The 18,583-nt window shown below is 41.1% G+C and overlaps 1 protein-coding gene across 2 annotated transcripts in view; it reads left to right on the top strand.

Moving 5' to 3' along the window:
• Window positions 1-18,583, top strand: part of ITGA8 (integrin subunit alpha 8) — a 137,885-nt gene that overhangs the window by 4,971 nt on the left and 114,331 nt on the right. The gene's annotated exons all lie outside the window — the stretch shown is intronic.

The following is an 18,583-nucleotide window of genomic DNA, read 5'->3' on the forward strand; positions in this document are numbered from 1 at the left end:
AATGTCACTATCAATTATGTCAAAGTGTCACATACTAATACACATATACAAATATAATTAAAATCACAGTGTTGTAGGATTCCATTGTGAGTGATGCTGAAGTGCCCCACGATTCTATTGTCATTGATATTATAGTGTAATAGATTTCCATCATCATGTCATTTATGTCTTAGTGTCATCAATTCCAATATCAGTGTTTTTATAGTGCCACAGTAATCTATTGTCATTCATGTCCCAGTGTCATCAATTCTGTTGTCAGTGATGTTACAGTGACTCATTAATCTATTATCATTCGTGTCTAAATGTCATAGAATTCCATTGTGAGTGATGTCACAGTGATACAGTAATTTATTGTCATTCAATCTTTTGTCAGTGATGTCACAGTGACACAGTAATCTATTGTCATTCATGTCTCAGTGTCATCAATTCAATTGTCAGTGATGTCACAGTGACACAGTAATCTATTGTTATTTATGTCTCAGTGTCACAGAATTCTATTGTCAGTGACATCACAGTGACACAGTAATCTATTGATATTCATGTCTCAGTGTCATAGAATTCCACTGTGAGTCAAGTCACAGCGACACAGTAATCTATTGTCATTCATGTCTTAGTGTCATCAATTCAATTGTCAGTGATGTCACAGTGACACAGTAATCTATTGTTATTTATGTCTCAGTGTCACAGAATTCTATTGTCAGTGACATCACAGTGACACAGTAATCTATTGTCATTCATGTCTCAGTGTCATCAATTCAATTGTCAGTGATGTCACAGTGACACAATAATCTATTGTCATTCATGTCTCACTGTCATAGAATTCCATTGCTGTGTAGCATGAGGAGCGTGGTCATGCTAAAAATCTTTCTGTGATCAATTCCATTGTCAGTGAAGTGACAGTGACACAGAAATCTATCATTCATGTTTAGTGTCATAGAATTCCATTGTCATTCATGTCTCAGTGTGAAATAATTACTTTGTTACTTATGTCTCAGTGTCATATAATTAGTGACCAAAACTGCATATTAGCCTAATGATCAGCAGTCCATATACTTGTAGCTCTGACAACCATTCCGTGCACTATACACTGTTCAGGACACATGTATGTATATCCTGTGTTTTGTGCACATTAATAAAGAGCTTTGATGGGATTTATTTCCAGAAGTATGTCTTGTTTAATTTTAGTCCGCTATTATTGTTTTCTCATGCAACAACCAGTGGTAACGACTTCCACATGTTAATTATAAACTTAACACAGCATTGTTTCCTATTGTCAGCTTTATGTACTAGCTCAATGCTTTTGTTATGTGTATTAACGAATAATTGTTCCCTGTTGACTTCTCCGAGTTTGATCAGAACATGTTTCTTTCTTCCAAAGCAAATTAAAATCTCTCCATCCTCTCATTATTTAATTTTAATGGATTAACATTAGCAAAGTTCTATTTAATTGTTTCACTTCCATTGCACTTGGACATAATACACCAGGGATGGCTGTGTAGCGTGAGGAGCCTGGTGTGCTAAATTCCTCCAGTGCCCCCTTATCCATCCAATGCTTCCTTCCTCCTCTCCATATCCCTCCCGTTCACCTTACCTTTGGTGCCTCCTGTTTGCTAACATTGCTGATGGTTACAAGAATCTGCAATCAGTCTGTCTGTGACACGGCCACACACTCAACAATGGCACTGTCAAGTTGTGGTTTTATATATTTTTATCCCATGTATTTTAATGATAAGAATATTTGTTAATTAATTAGTTGAACTCTTGGAGTGTATATATTAGACATGGACACATATCTTGGAAATTAAGAATTGCTCAAAATGCTATATATTATATAATCCAGACGGCCAACCGAGGCTGGTATTTTCATTGCCTACTATATACCAGCCTCTGCCCCCAAACAATATACCAGCTAATGGCCTACACACTAAACCAGCCGGTGGCTCAGTGGTTAGCACTTTTGCCTCACAGCGCTGGGGTCATGAGTTCGATTCCAGACCACGGCCTTATCTGTGTGGAGTTTGTATGTTCTCCCCGTGTTTGGGTGGGTTTCCTCTGGGTTCTCCGGTTTCCTCCCACGTTCCAAAAACATACTGGTAGGTTAATTGACTGCTATTAAATTGACCCTAGTCTCTCTCTGTCTGTGTGTGTCTATGTTAGGGAATTTAGACTGTAAGCTCCAATGGGGCAGGGACTGATGTGAGTGTGTTCTCTGTACAGTGCTGTGGAAATAGCTGAATGATGATGATGTACCTACATACACTATACCAGAACCTGCCCCAGATCTGGTAACAGACACTATAGCATGTACCTTCACACAATATGCCAACCAGTTGTCTTCTTTCAGTTTTAGTCCTTATCGCAGTCCAGTGCATTTGCCTAGAACCAGCTCCAGCATGTAAAGTTCCCATACGTTATAGAATCCTGTGATATTACTGCAGCCACAGCTGCAATCTTCAAGGGAAACTCTCGTCATGATGTCATCGAGGTTTCTGGTAAATATTGATGTCCGGCTCTTGCTGTGGTGATAGCAGAATCCTTTATAATGTTGAGCATGTGGAAGAAGTTCAGGACTGTAGACAGTGGCTGAACTACCTCTACTGCAGGGGGTGCAGCCGCTACATGGACATAGGTGAGGGAGGTCTCTGGAGGGTGTAACATTTGCAGAGGGCCCGGCACTGCCTGTCCTCTCTCCCAGGACCTCATGCGTTCCTCCCCTGTAGATATCCTGGCAGCACGGGGGCACAGTGGTTAGCATTACTGCCTCACTGCTGGGGTCATGTGTGAGGAACCTATCTGAATGGAGTTTGTATGTTCTCCCTGAGATTGCGTGGTTTCCACCGGGTGCTCCGGTTACCTGCTGCTGTCCAAAAACATACTGGTCGGTTTATTAGCTTTTGACAAAACAGACCCTAATGAGTGTGTGTGCGTGTGCGTCTGTGTGTGTGTCTGTGTGTATGTGTGTGTGTCTGTGTGTGTGTCTGTGTGTCTGTGTGTCTGTGTGCGCGTCTGTGTGTGTGTCTGTGTGTGTATGTGTGTGTGTCTGTGTGTGTGTGTGTATGTGTGTGTGTCTGTGTGTGTGCGTATGTGTGTGTGTCTGTGTGTGTGATGTGGACGATAAATATTCTCTGTAAAACACTGCGTAATATGATAGCCACTATATAAATAAACAACAATAAATAATAATAAATTAAGTAGGGATGTGCACCGGCCACTTTTGGTGTCTCGTGTTTTGTGTTTTGGATTCGGATTTGCTTGAGGTTTTGGGTTTGGATTTGTTTCGCAAAACACCTGATGAAAGGTTTTGGTTCGGATTTAATGTTTTGGATTCGGATTTATTTTGAAAATAACATAAAAAGTGTTAAAATCAAGTTTTTTGGTTTATTTTCACTCCTACGCTATTATTAACCTCAATAACATTCAATAACAATCATTTCCACTAATTCCCAGACTATTTTGCAGAATCAGTGAACTTTGTATTATTGCAGTACCAATGGACTTATACTGCAGGATTGTTTTTGGATATTTTTTTTTTATAACTTTTTTTAAAAATTTTCGTGCTGTGCTGTGCTGTGCTGTGCTGTTATTTCCCCAGCACAGCACGAGATATAGCAGGACAGAGGACCACCTAACACAACCTCCCTCTACCCTGATCAATGCCCGAGTGAAGATGGCCGCGGCTAGCGGGGAATTTATAGGATCCGAGTATCGCGAGATCCGACAGCGGAATTATGACTCAGAGCCTCGGTTTCAGTTTTGCAATTGGCGGGAATACCCGGATCTGTCTCGGATCGGCAACGTTCGGGTGGGCTCGGATTTCAGATATCCGAGCCCGCTCATCTCTAAAATTAAGAATGGGAGAGTTTATGCTTTTTTATGGCGCACACTTTATAAATGTGTGTCTGTGGATCAAAATACATTCAGAAAAGGTTCTTACACAATAGAGTTTATGGAGTTTTTGTTAACACCACAAATAACCTGGGTGCCACCAATTGGACAACGTCTCTACAAGAGGTATAGAACATACATGCCAACTTTTAAGATGTCTCCCCCGGGAGATCTGGGGGAGAAGTCATGTGACATGGGGTAGGAGGATAACCCCGCCCCCACTATAAAAAGCCGAAATTCATGGCATGGAATGAAGGGGCGGAGCTTAATTAAGTGATTAAGCCACACCTCCTCCATTCACTGACGTGAATTTCGGCAAATGCGGGAGCTTTGCCTGCTCTTTCCGGAGTCCATGAGGACTCCCCGAAATTCGTGAGCCTCCCGGAGATTCCGGGAGAGTAGGCAAGTATGATATAGAATAAGTACACCTGATATATTAATATATTAGTCTGGGACATCTGCTTAAAAATAATCGGCCCTTTACCACAAAGGATACATTTCCAAAATGCTTTTTTTTCTTAGATGCGCTCAAAGCATTGCATTCAATGTGTACTTTACTTGTCAAACACGTTTATGCCGTAAAAATAAAAATTACATTTGCTGAGGCACCCCAAGGTGACGGAGCCCATACTGCTCCTAGAGTCTAAGATTTCCAACCTAATTCAGCATCCAAGTGGCGCTGTACTCCCACCTGTCATGTCTTCTTCCTACACCTTGTAAAAATAAGTGATGAACGTTCATGTATTGTAAATATCTGTCAAACTTGGTCCAATTTCCCTATATAAAATGCAGTGGACTAGATTTGATAAACTGTCAGAAGATCCTTAGACAGGTGTTTACTTGACATCTAGATAGATCCGAAACTGGAGATTTTAAGTACACTCGAAGTTGCCCTTTTCCAGGTCTGTACTAAGATTAGTATTTTGAGTTCATTCATATGACTATGTTCATCTGTTGCAATAGACAAGGTTTATATATTGTATCTATTACCTAGAGACCTTCATATTGTTCCATCATCTACTAAAGAATCACCTGGCACCAGAGTTGTGTCAACAAAACTCTGTAGGTCCTAAGAGGCACTTGCTTAGGGCAGCACGATTCAGGGGGCAACAGAAAAAGATATCTTCATGTTTTGCTGGTTAATTAGTCGCAGCCAGGGACAAACGCAGGATTTGTAGAGGGGGGTGTGGCTATAATTTTAGATAGTGCTTGGCTGCTCTCCATCTCTTCCTATCCCCATAATATACATGGGCCATGCTGTGTGCACTACTGTTAGGTACATGCAGCTCTCCCTTTTCAAGCAGAGCTGTGTGAAGCGGGAGCAGGGTCCAGCCACCTTAATTATACAGTGCCCCAAGCTTGGAGGGGGGTTTCCAGGCACTGGAAAAAAAAACTCGGTTTGCCTATGGCAGCGTTGCTACCCATTTACCCAGCCAAGCAGTAATAAGAGGGTTTGGGCAAAATTACATGGAGTGCTAAAGTACCTACTCCTGGCTATCTAATTTACACATGCCAAAGGCAGCACAAGCTGTAAGTATTACCCTATCCTGAGCAGTATGGAGGGAAGAAACCTCCAACAACATAAAACAATCACAGCTAAAACCACAGACTATTACCATTACCGATAATACACATAAACATTATAAAGCTCAATAATAATTCTACTATCACAGGCAACATTCCCAAAGGAGGTGATTAAGGAAAAATCCCATTTTTCCTGAAAGCACACAAAACATTGCTTTAAACATACATTGTTTTTAACAAAGAGAAAATTGACCTGTGTGCATGTTATTTTGAAGCAAAGCGCAGAGTAATCCAGCACCATAAATCACTGCTTTCTATTAGACAACCTGCGTGTGATTATTTTTTTTCAGTTTAAATTTCAAACTCTGAGGATTTATACAAACAGATGTGTTGGCTATTTCTGGAATGATGCATTAAAACGAGAAAATTATAATGTTTAACCAGTTATCCCTGACGGCTCTGCAGTGTTCACACTGGGGACTATATGGCCCATGTAACAAGCTGAGTCACATGGGCGTTTGATCATTATACCATTCAACTTCATTTTTAAAAAATATATATATAAGTGGGGCAATACGCAGGTCCCATGATCATCACTGGTCTGTGAGGGTGTTTAACATCTAACTGCAGAGCAAACGTATTCTCCATCGTTTTATATCACAAACATTAGGGCTCAAATAATTTTGAAAAAAAAAACTGGGACACCATTGCAACTGTACCGATTTAGGAGGGACAGTCCCAATTTGAGGGCCCTGGCCCGCTATTCTGATTTTGGATGGGAAAACTGGAAACCAAGGGAACCAAGGGAACTGGAACCCAAGGGAACCCTACCCCATGTAGAAGCTCAAAGCAGTGAAAGATAAAGTTGTGAGCGCAGCTGATTGGACAAGCCGCAGCAGCCGTCCAATCACTTACGTTGACAACATTCCATTAACCTGCAGTCTGCTAGATGGGGGAAGAAGGAAGCAATAATATGAAATAATGTTTTATTGATTTCCCTAGTAATGGCTATGAGGGGGCGGGTCTCAGTGAATTGCGTCCTTTTGGCCCATGACGCAAACGTGTCATTTTACCACAGGGCAGGGCCAAAGTGGTGCGATTCCCGGAAAATCACATCATGAAGGCTCAAAATCTGCCCACTTCACTACGAAGTGGCAAGAGAATTGTCTGCTCTCCCGGGAGTCCTACCCAGAATTGGAGGGAGTCTCCCGAACATTACGGGAGAGTTGGCAAGTATGTTGTAGTCTGCCTGCATTTGAAAATAGCTTGCATAAGTACTCATTGGCCATTGTTAAGAGGGATCAACAATCACTGTTTTAGGTTTGTTTTATCAGCATTCCTATGCAGTGGAGTGTAGCTCAGCAAGGTGGGCAGCAAGTTGAAAAGTAAAGTTTGAAAGAGATTCCACTGCAGCCCTGCTAAAAAGTAAAAGTTGAAAAGTAAAGTTTCAAAGAATATTACCTCCCCATTTCCTTACAGTAAGTTAAAATCACCCTCACATCTTTAAGACAGTGTTCTGATATGTTAGTGTTCTCCATAGCATTCTGATGCAGATCAATACTTGGGATTACAGTCTGTTGAGCTGCTGTGACATCACTGGCCCTGCCCTGTGTAGAAATCTACCAATACGCACAGTGCCTTCTTCAGAGCAGGTCTGTAAGTCTGTCACTAACATGGCCACCTGCTACAGAGGTATAAAGGAGAGCATGATTGACGTATAAACACTCAATGGGGGGTATTCAATTGTTCGGCTTGGCGGCCGAAAAACTCGCGCTCTAAAACTATTACCGTTAATACAGTAAATTACTGTATGAACGGTTTTTAAGCGCAATTTTACCGTATTAACGGTAATAGTTTTAGAGCGCGAGTTTTTCGGCCGTCAAGCCGAACAATTGAATTCCCCCCAATGTATTTCATGTATATTTTTCAGCTCAGAAGTACACAGCATTTTTATATTCGAGTCAGATAATGGCTTTACTTGCTCTTTAACGAATTGAGAGCAAAAATCGCAAGGAAACTTATATTAAAAATATGGTCCCAATGCATTTATGTTATAGTTTAAGATGCATTGATGTTATATGCAGTCCTGTGTTCTTGCCGGTGGACATTGCAGTCTGAAGCTTTCTACAGACACAGATAATCTCTCACAAGAGAGTGAAGATCAAAAGATAACAAAGGGCTGACGTAGATGAATTCAGTTCATTTCTTATAAATCCGCATACACATGTTTCTTATTTTTTTTTACACAAAAATAGATTCTACAAAAACTCAGCCTCAACCCGCTGGTCTAATACTTTATGAGAAAACATCCTCCTGCCTCAGGATGTGCTTTTCACAACGAAGAAAAAAATATTTCAGAATATCGAGTACATGAAGTGAAAAACACTGGACCTGCTTACATTGCCTGCAGGGGTTAATAATGGAATACATCTTGCAAAGAGTGAAAAATCGCTTCCTGCTCCATGCTGAACAAGCCAGAGTTGGCCTTGTTTGCATGTTAGTTTGAAAGAGGGTGGAAGGGGGCGGAGCACAGTCAATCGTGTCATTTTGGCCCCACCCCCACAACAATAGATAGATTTTTGACGTGGGGGTCGGCGCCAAAATGAGGCAATTCACCGCGAATCGCGTCATTGAGGCTGCCAACTGTCAGGATGTGGGAGAATTGCCTGCTCTCTCGGAAGTCCAGAAGACCTAGCCGGATTCCGGGAGTCTCCAAGACATTCCAGGAGAGTTGCCAAGTATGGACTATGTATCAAGACCCCGCGGTTTTGGTGATTCCCTATGACTGCCTATGACACTGTTGGCTAACCTGTAACACTCCAGGTGTTGTGAAACTACAAGTCCCAGCATACCCTTCCAGCAATAAGCTGCTATATATTGGCAAAGCATGCTGGGACTTGTAGTTTTACAACACCTGGCGTGTCACAGGTTAGCCAACACTGGCCTATGACCCGGTGTGCCCTGGCCACGCCCCCATCCAGCTGCCAGGAAGACCAACATTGGTAGGTATATTTATGTGGGTTTTCCAAAACCATCCTAGTAGGTTCTTTGGTTTCTGACAAATTGGATCCTAGTGTGTGTATATATAGGCAATTTAGATTGTAAGCTCCAAAGGGGCAGGGACTGATGCAATGACTACGTATTCTCTGTCCAGCGCTGCGTAATATAAATAAACAATAACAATAATAATTGAAAGCAGCCACTACAATACCCACCCCCCAAACAGCTGCTATTTCCTTTGATATTAATCAAATAATAATTCCTGCCAGCAACCAGTCAGTAAATGCCGATATCGGTCAGGTAACCTGGTATAGCAGAGGGCATGGCCGGAAAGCAGCCCAGATTTCTGATAACGATCCTATCGATATTAGCATGTTCCTGTGGATGTCCCCAATTAACCTCTACGTGCGATAACCCTCCGGCTGCACTAACAGCCCCCAAAAGTCATCCAACCGCTCAGTTTGTTTTTAGAATAGAAAGAAAAGCTCTATGCTACTACAGCTACTACTTGTGTTACGTAGAAGATGGAGTCTGACGTGGAGCAGATTCTGTAGAGTGTTTTATATAAGAATACGCCGTGAATTGTGTCTTTGTAGGAATATCTATGTGAGGTCTATGGGAGTGGAAGCGATTGTGCTACACATCAGTGAGACCAGTTGCAAAGATGGACCTGGTAAGAGCTCTTTATGTCTGAGGCCCAGGCTAGGTATTACAGTGCCCAGGGCTACGAGAGATTTATCCAGACCCTGAACTCACATTATAGTTGGATGTTAGCGACGCTGTATCCTGCTCAGACACTTAGTAAAAGTTATTCCTTTGGTTTACATGTCTGTACTTTGACTTTCAGACTTTTTCTGCAGTTATCTAGTTTCCCATATTCCTAATTTGTAATAGAATTGTGTTTTGTTCTGATAATGTATCCAGCTAACTACTGTTCCTAAAACCTCCTTTGAAAAAACATCTGTTTATTAAGATTATTTATTTTGTGTACAGATTCCCCCCTGAAACCAGATGAAGTTGGGTGCAATGGGGGCATGACTGAGGTGGAAATGGGTTAATTTTTTTTGGGAAGGGACAGGTTAGTTAGGGGTCGTTTTAAGAAAAATAAGCCATAGATTAGGAGTAGTGAAGATGGGGCAGGACTGTGAAGACTTAAAGCTAAATTCTACTGGCCGTAGCTATGACATTTTGTGGCCAAATGTGGAATAGCTTTGAAAATTTACCTAATCTCTACCCATGTCTTAAAAAAAACAGATTTAAAAAATAGGTCAATGAAATGTAATTTACATCGGTGCTAATCGTTTTCACGATTACCACCAATCCGACATCGATAAGCCCTCCAACTAAAATCTGAATTTCTGCCAAACCGATGTGAAAATAAACAGACTTACCTTGAAGCCAACTCTGGAGATCTCTGTTTGGCTCATCATGCTGACAGCAAGTTATCCCAATTGGAGAAGTGGTCGGCACTTGCTTTGATGTCAATAGAAATTTAAAGCGGCAATGTCGGGTTAAGTGTTTAAACACTTAACCTTAGGGGTCCCCATATTGCCGCTTTAAATTTGTATTGACGTGAAGCTGCAGTGACAAATATTTCTCCAATCAGGATAACTTGCTGTCAGCATGGTGAGCCAATCGGAGATCTCCAGCGTCGGCTTCAAGGTAAGTCTGTTTATTTTCACATCGGTTTGCCAGAAATTTGGATTTTAGTTGGAGGGCTTGTCGATGTCGGATTCGCATCGATCAAGCGTACCCAACACATTTACATAACATCCTTGCTATTTCCAGCAGTGTTAATAAATATACAATCACTCACCTACATGTGTTTTTACCCTTAAATGGTGCATTATCATCATCATCACCATTTATTTATATAGCGCCACCAACTCCACAGCGCTGTACAGAGGATATTTGTCATTCACATCAGTCCTTGTCCCAATGGAGCTTACAGTCTAGATCCCTAACACACACACACAGACACACACACACACACACTCACACACACACACACACACACACACAGACACACACACACGCACTCGCACACACACAGACTTAGGGTTAATTTTGTCAGCGGCCAATTAACCTATTAGTATGTTTTTGGATTTGCATTATACATCTGTGTGCTAATTTTAGAAACTACATTATGAAGGCAATTGTAATGGATGGACCATTTAGGGTCTGTAGCTCTGAATTTACAAACCACAGAGTGTTTCGAAGACTCAAAACACATTTGTGCTTGGCCATTTCTCTGGTATAATGCTGATCATCATCTGGCCAGATATTTATCTGACAAATTAATTCCGATCAGACTGGATTTTATCTGTTAGAATGGGTCCACACACAGCCTAATACTTGGTAAATTACATCCCAAAATTTTTTCAAATTGACTGACCAAATCTGGATGAAAACATCCGGTTTTAGCCAGATCTTTATATATAAGATTTAGGGGCCCATTTATAATACCAGGGTGATATCCTAGATTTTCTATTGTGATACTCAGCTCCCCGGCAATACTGGCTGTTAGCGATAAGAGGAGTCTTACCGCTCACCAAATCAGTGCAGGTTCCCCATGCGCATGCGTGAACTGGCGCTGCGGCTCACGTCTGCGCACTGGAACTGGAAGGCCGGACTTAAACTTAGTTGTTGTGATGGCAGCATTTGGGTGGATCTGGAGTGTTGACAACTGTGGGTTAGGTGTACACATTTGTAGAGTTAGGCAAACTGATCCAACTTGGGCTTCCAGTTCCATATTTGCCAAAATAAATAAATAATAAAATTTTAAAGAAGAACAAATTGTAAAAAAAATGTATCAAAACTAAAATAACTTAAAAAAGGGAAAAATGCTTAATTTTCCTAATAAAGCATTTTTCCTGTACTATTCCTCTGCTATTAGCTTTCTGAGATGGTGTTAGCGATCAGATGACTAGGGAAGTGCTTGTACCGCCACTGTGCCTGTTAAGTAAGCTTCATGAGGAAGCTTCGCCGGAGGCCCATGGTTTAGGCGAGCTCCGGAAATAGCCAGCGGTAGTCTTCACCTGTCATCGAGGCTTTTATAAATACACCCAATAATAAAATTAGCCAGGAGCTAAGGCTTGGTAAATAGGACCCGGACACTATTACGAAAGATGCAAACACGTGGCCATTATTTTAAGCTTCATTTTTTAATAACCATTTGCATAGATCAGCACATACAGTTCAGATGTAAAACATGAGAGGTTTACTAAAGGGAGGGGAGATTATTCTAAGGCATGCAGCAAATTATTTATTAATGAGGACTGTACAGCATTGTATTCACATAAAGAAACATCATCTGCTCATAATGGGCAATCTCCCAAGGACACATGTGGGACTCTCCGTCTAAACTAAATGGAAGTTGCAACAATTAGTACAGAGCTTGTGAAGCAGGGATCAGTAACCTTTACTATCCCTTAGTGCAGTGGGGAATTATGTTATTATGACCCGTGCAGCAGAAGAAGAAAAAGTTTCACAATTCTTTATTAGTTAAATAAAGTTCTGATATGACTTTTTAGCCTTTACGGAAAAATTATTTTATTGTGTATCAGTTGAAACCATACGCGCCAACTATACAAATCTCCGCTCTGTGAGATCCCAGAGAGGTGGTCAGAAGGCAAGTTCAGGAGGGCATGGATCCACCGATCACTTAATTTCCCCCCCCCCCTCTTCTTCCGTGAGCAGGGAAATGGCACCATTGTGTATTCCATACACTGGGGTTGGACCAGGGTGACTCAATCGCGGCAAATTGCTTCATTGAGGCCCCGTCTCGCCCACTTCACTAGGAAACTAGAACTAACTGATCTGAGAATAACTAGTGAGTTCACATAAGGCTGAAGTAGGCAGCCTGGGAGGGTCCAGCTGCTGTGGAACCACAAGTCCCAGAGGCTGGATATACATGCTTGGACTTATAGTGCCATAAAAACTGGGGAGCCTAAACCTGTCACAAGGGATTCAGTCACATTATGACTTACAAACCCTTTAACCAATTAATCTGCAGATGCTTTGGTAATGTCCCTTAGGATTTTCAATTTTATTGAGACCCCTGCTTCAGTCCAAGCTATATCACTTTGTACAGCAAAATATCACATGCAGGGACATAACACCCATGACGTTTCTATCTTTTCCACGCCCGTCCTTTCTGCTCTCCTGAATGGAGTACCATAATTATCACAGTAGAACTAAAAGACAAAATGAGTCCCCACTGTGCATGCAGGGTTCTCAGAGCGGGGGTCTCAGCTGTGGGAAGTAGATGTGCATCGCTAACCCCCCCCCACCTTCAAATTTGGCTATGAGGACTGGTAATTGCTTGTCACATGCTTTAGCTTACCACAATTTGTTTCATCCATAGCTTTAATAATCAAATGTACTGTAACTCATAGCAACCAATCAAACTAGTGGGTAACTCATAGCAACCAATCAAACTAGTGGGTAGCTCATAGCAACCAATCAAACTAGTGGGTAGCTCATAGCAACCAATTAAACTGGTGGGTAACTCATAGCAACCAATCAAACTAGTGGGTGACTCATAGCAACCAATCAAACTAGTAGGTAACTCATAGCAACCAATCAAACTAGTGGGTAACGCATAGCAACCAATCAAACTAGTAGGTAACTCATAGCAACCAATCAAACTAGTGGGTAACTCATAGCAACCAATCAAATTAAGGGTGGAGTCACACAGACACTTCTGCATATTGAATTCACTCAGTACATATCCCAATCTACTCCTTTACTTATAAATTTTTTCGAAGGTGCCCAGTAAAATCCGACCTCCTACCCCTTTAGTACCACCCATAGTCCAAAGGGGACCATTGTGCAAAGCAGCACATCATAGACTTATTTGTTAAGGTTAAATGCTTGTTTTATTGACTCTTATTAATAAAAGTAATATCTCCCCCCTGGGCCTGGAGCTACGTTTCCTCTCACGGGGGCAGGGCCTGCTGTGCCCCTTTGTTGCAGAGTGAAAGCCATGGCAGACAGATGACTGGGAACAGATTGTCTGTAAGAAGTTCATTAGCTGTCAGAGAGGGAACATGTCACTGGCTGGTGCACGTGGGAAATCCGTTGACTTCACAGAGCGAAGGGTGAGAGAAGGGGCCGTCTGCTTTTTATTAGGACCTAGGATGCTTTGTAATTGTGCTCAGCTCTTAACCATGTGGTTTGTTTTACCTGACATGTGCACAGTGTATATGCCGGCAGAGGTGACTCTCCAACCAGAGTGTGAACCAGTGTTTCTAATCACTGTCCCAGAAGCTCTTGTGAATGTAACGGTGTTGGCTTGTACATACCCTCTGGCCACTTTTACTAAATGAGCTTCTTTGTTTTTCTAACCTATATCTCTGGTTTTCAGCCATGTATTTATCTAATATTAAAAAGTTAATTATTTCCGTCGTCCTGGGATATGTCACAAAGCTTCTCTCTGCAAATGATGACAGTGAAGGCAAAAAGCAGTCTGGTATCCAGGGCAGCAAAGGTAAACATCTACCTGATTATACAAATAAATGACTGAAACGGATCTGAGCGACTTTGACAAGAGCCAAATTGTGATGCTAGAATACTGAGTCAGAGCATCTCCAAAACCGCAGGTGTTGTGGGGTGTTCCCAGTATGTAGTGGTTAGTACCTACCAAAAGTGGTCCAAGAAAGGACAACCGGTGAACCGTCGACTGGGTCATGGGCGCCCAGAGCCCTATGAAGCGCGTTGGGGTGAAGACTAGCCCGTCTGGTCCAATCCCACAGAAGAGCTACTGCAGCACAAATTGCTGAAATAGTTAACGCTGGCTATGATAGAAAGGTGTCAGATCACACAGTGCATCACAGGTTGCTGTGTATGGGGCTGCATAGCCGCAGATCAGTCAGAGTGTCCATGCTGACTCCTTTCTAGCGCAGAAAGCACCTACAATGGGCAGGTCAGTGTCAGAACTGGACCATGGAGCAATGAAGGAAGGTGGACTGGTCTGATGAATCACGTTTTCTTTTACATCATGTGGATGGCCGAATGCGTATGGTTGTTTACTTGGGGAAGAGATGGCACCAGGATGCACTATGCTGGCAGAGGCAGTGTGATGCTTTGGGCAATGTTCCGCTGTGAAACATTAGGTCCTGGCACTCATGGGCATTGTTGGAGGGTGGGAGAGGGCAGGGCGCGGTCAATAGCGTCATTTTGACCCCACCCCCGCAACAAAAGTGTAATTTTGTTGCGTGGGGGGCAATATGACGTGATTCACCGCGAGTCACATCATTTTGGCGAGTAAATTGCAGTATGGGAGATACTTGCCTGCTCTCCCGGGAGTCCGGGAGACCTACCCGGATTTCTGGAGTCTTCCGGACATTCCGGGAGAGTTGACAAGTATGCCTTTATCTCAGAACTGACAGCTTCTCTTGAAGGTGATTTGAAATCCTGTTTTATTATCATTTATATTATACAGCGCTCTACAGAGTATGTGTAGTCATTCATATCAGTACCTGCCCCATTGGAGCTTACAGTCTAATTCCCTAACACACAAACACACTACGGTCCTTTTAGTCAGCAGCCAATTAATCTACCAGTTTGTTTCTGGAGTGTGGGAGAAAACCAGATCACCCGGAGGAAAACCAAACAAACACAGGGAGAACATACAATCTCCACACAAATAGAGCCCTGCTGGTAATTGAACTCATAGGACCTGAGTCATTTAGGAAATTAAGACAATAAAAGGAGTAAATGTTTTCTGGGACAAACCATGTTACAATGCAAGGGGTGCAAATTAGTTTATTATTATGCACATAAGTTAAATACTGGCTGTTTTTCATCTAGCACACAAATACTTGATAGCTTTATTTTTACACTAAAATGTAAAGTTGATCTAGGACATGCCCTACCCCAACTATACCCCAACTATAAATCCGTCACCACATTTTAAATTTACCTCCCCCTCCACTAAAACATGGTTTTGCCCAGGTGCAAAGCTTTCTATGCTTTGCTCTCCTTAATGACTGAGGCCCATAACTCCAGCGCTGTGAGACAGTAATACTAACCACTGTTTTAAACGATAAGGGAGTAAAACAATGAATACAAGTATTTACAAATCAGTACACAAATTAGAACGGACAGAATCAGCAGACATTCTAGTTGTTTAAAAGCAAAGTTGACCTTTTGCCAGAGAATGGAGTAAAATGTAATTACAGAGGTGGTTCATAACTTTCTAGGATAATATGAATATTTGGACACTAAATGGAACTATACAGTAAAAATGCACCTTTTACAAAAACCTTCTGTGAACTACAAATCCCATCAGCCTCTGTTAGTTAATGATTCTATCGTGGACGCCGGTGTTTGTGAGCCCTTCTCACCCGCCGCATGTTTAGTTTTAAACAATAATAATGTTCAGTGAATTAGTTCTGTCACTGGATAAAAATACTCAGTAAGTCTGTTTTATTAATTTGTATTCTTTTGGGAACATTTGTTATCAGATGTTTGACGTTTCTGCTTTCTGGTCCAAATTCGCTTTTAAATGTAAGCAGCGTTTATGTAAAGCTTTGTCTCACTTAATACCGTCTTTCACCAACTTACCAGGTCATTTATATGCTTATAGTTTAAGCTGCCGCACTATATAGTAAACAAAGACTTGCTAGATAGAGATGTGTTCATTTTAATTATGTTTCTGAAATTATTTATACATCTGCAAAAGTGTAATTTGACAAATGCACATTGGTTGACTTGGTGGCCAGTTGTTTATTGTGTAATATATCATTTATTTAAAAAAAATGGATTTGTAGAGCTTATACCGGATAAAGCAAGGTACTGCCTTAGTCTTGTAAGTGGCCTCTGGTGCCCCATATCTCAGCTACGTTACTAGGTCCTAGATTCCATTATTGCAGATTGACAATGGATATATTTCAAAGGGCCACTGTAACTGCAATATAAATGTACTAATGATGGGGATGAAATAGATGCTAAATAAATATATATATATATATATATATACATACATACAGGCTGAAGTACCCGTCGGTGCCCGGGTTTAAATCTTCAAGTTATTAAGTTATCAATGAGTTGGATGTAACTGTAACCTTTTCAAAATAATTAGTAGCTTAGCAGCTCTTCCAACACACCCATGAGGTGGCTGCCCAGTGTTGTCTTTGTTTTCATATTACATATCATCCAAATCCATCCGGTGGAAGGCCCAGAACAGGTTCCCTGGGTCAAAGTTCTGGCCAGCGTACACCAGTGGGAGGTCCGACCGGAATCTCAACCCCCAAGTATGTCTTCTGGGATCCAGTGTTAACATTCTGTGAAGTTTTTGTCCAAATCCATCCAGCCAACTGGAGGTCTGGACCCTAACCCCCCCTAAAACATGGCCAGGATTCAGCTAGATCACCTCACTTTGGTTTCATTCCAATCGGTTCAGGGGTGTCCGCATGCATAACCAGACAGACAAACAAACCAAATCCATCCAGTGAAAGGCCCAGTACAGGCTCCCCGGGTAAAAGTTCTGACCAGCGGGAGGTTCGATCAGGACCTCAGCCCCCTAGTATGTTTTCTTGGATCCAGTGTTACCATTTAGAACAGGGTCAAAGTTCAGGCCAGCGTACACCAACGTGAGGTCCGACCAGGACAACCAACTAATATGTCTTCTTGGATCCAGTGTTACCAGTCTGTGAAGTTTTAGTCCAAATCTATCCAGTGGAAGGCTCAGAACAGGCTCCCTGGGTCAAAGTTCTATCCATCGTACACTAATGGGAAGTGCAGGTTTTCCGAATGCATAAATAGACAGACAAACAGACCAATGATTTTTATATAGAAGATTTAAATTTAAATATATATATATATATATATATATATATATATATAGATATATATATATATAGATATATAGATATATATCTGTATATATATATATATATATATATATATATATATATATATATATATATATATATATATATAGATATATATTAGTTTCAAGAGCCTTCAGAACTGAAGACACAGTAAACCTGCACACTTGAATTCCCCCCAGATTATCTCTGCGATAACTCTATTACCATTATTACGGTAAAATCAACCCAGCTTTCTGCTCAGGGAGCTGCTTTGAAATTACCATAATAATGGTATTTAAGCGCACTATTACCGTGATAACATTAATAGTGCGCAGGCCGTGTTACTTGATACAGTTACGCGGCCAATTGAATTCCCCCCTATGTTGATAATATTGATTATAGAACACTGCATCATTTGAAAAAGTATATAATATGAAATATTTACCTTCAAGTGAAAATAAACAGTAAGATATTTTATCCCTTGAATATGCTCGGATGCAGTTAATCCGAAGCCAAGAGTAATATTTATGTTTTAAAGATAGTTTAAGTTAAATAAACTAATTTAGTCAACTTATTTTTGGATCGGAATAATTTGACTGGTCTGGTCTATAAAAGTCTAATACTTTAACAATACTGGAAAGAAAAAAACATTATATACCGGATTGTAATAGAGTTTTTTTTTTTTATTGTGAATCTTTAAACAGAAACATCTGTCTAAGTGGATTCAATATGCTATAAATGATGGGATAGGGGACAGCAAGTCTGACTACCTCTAAATGGACTTTAAGAAAAATCTTTCAATCTGCAGATGTGTGGAAATTGTTCCAACACGTGGATTTGGGGCAGTCTTAAAAAGTCTTGTGCTGATCTTTTGAGCTAAGATTTCCTTTTGATAGGGTCCTAAGGGGGCAAGGATTTGAGGATCTCCTTACTTAGTCCCAGATGTATATAAGTTAGTACAGGTGTATCATACAAAGGTGCTTGTGTGAAACTGTGACAAAAATGTGGTCTTCAATGTGGAACAAAACTTTAAACATAAAGACGTTTTTTGATAAAACTACTAAGAAAGTGGCATCCATTTGTGTATGTGAAAGTTACGGAGTGCTGTCATCATCTTTCATCATAGACAGTGTTATACCATGATTCCCAAAAGTCCCAAGTAAGGTGTTACATTCCCCATCTGGGGTAGAAGTACTAACAAGTACTATCTTTGCTCTTAAAACTTAACATAGGATGTGAAAACTATTAACTGCTGTAAAGGGTTGTTCTACTACAGCGCTATCCCTCACATCACGTGCTCTGTACTATACAGTCATAGCCAACATTTTTGAGAATGACTCAAATATTATTTTTTACAA

Source organism: Mixophyes fleayi, chromosome 5 (genome assembly GCF_038048845.1).
Source record: "Mixophyes fleayi isolate aMixFle1 chromosome 5, aMixFle1.hap1, whole genome shotgun sequence".
Taxonomy (NCBI): domain Eukaryota; kingdom Metazoa; phylum Chordata; class Amphibia; order Anura; family Limnodynastidae; genus Mixophyes; species Mixophyes fleayi.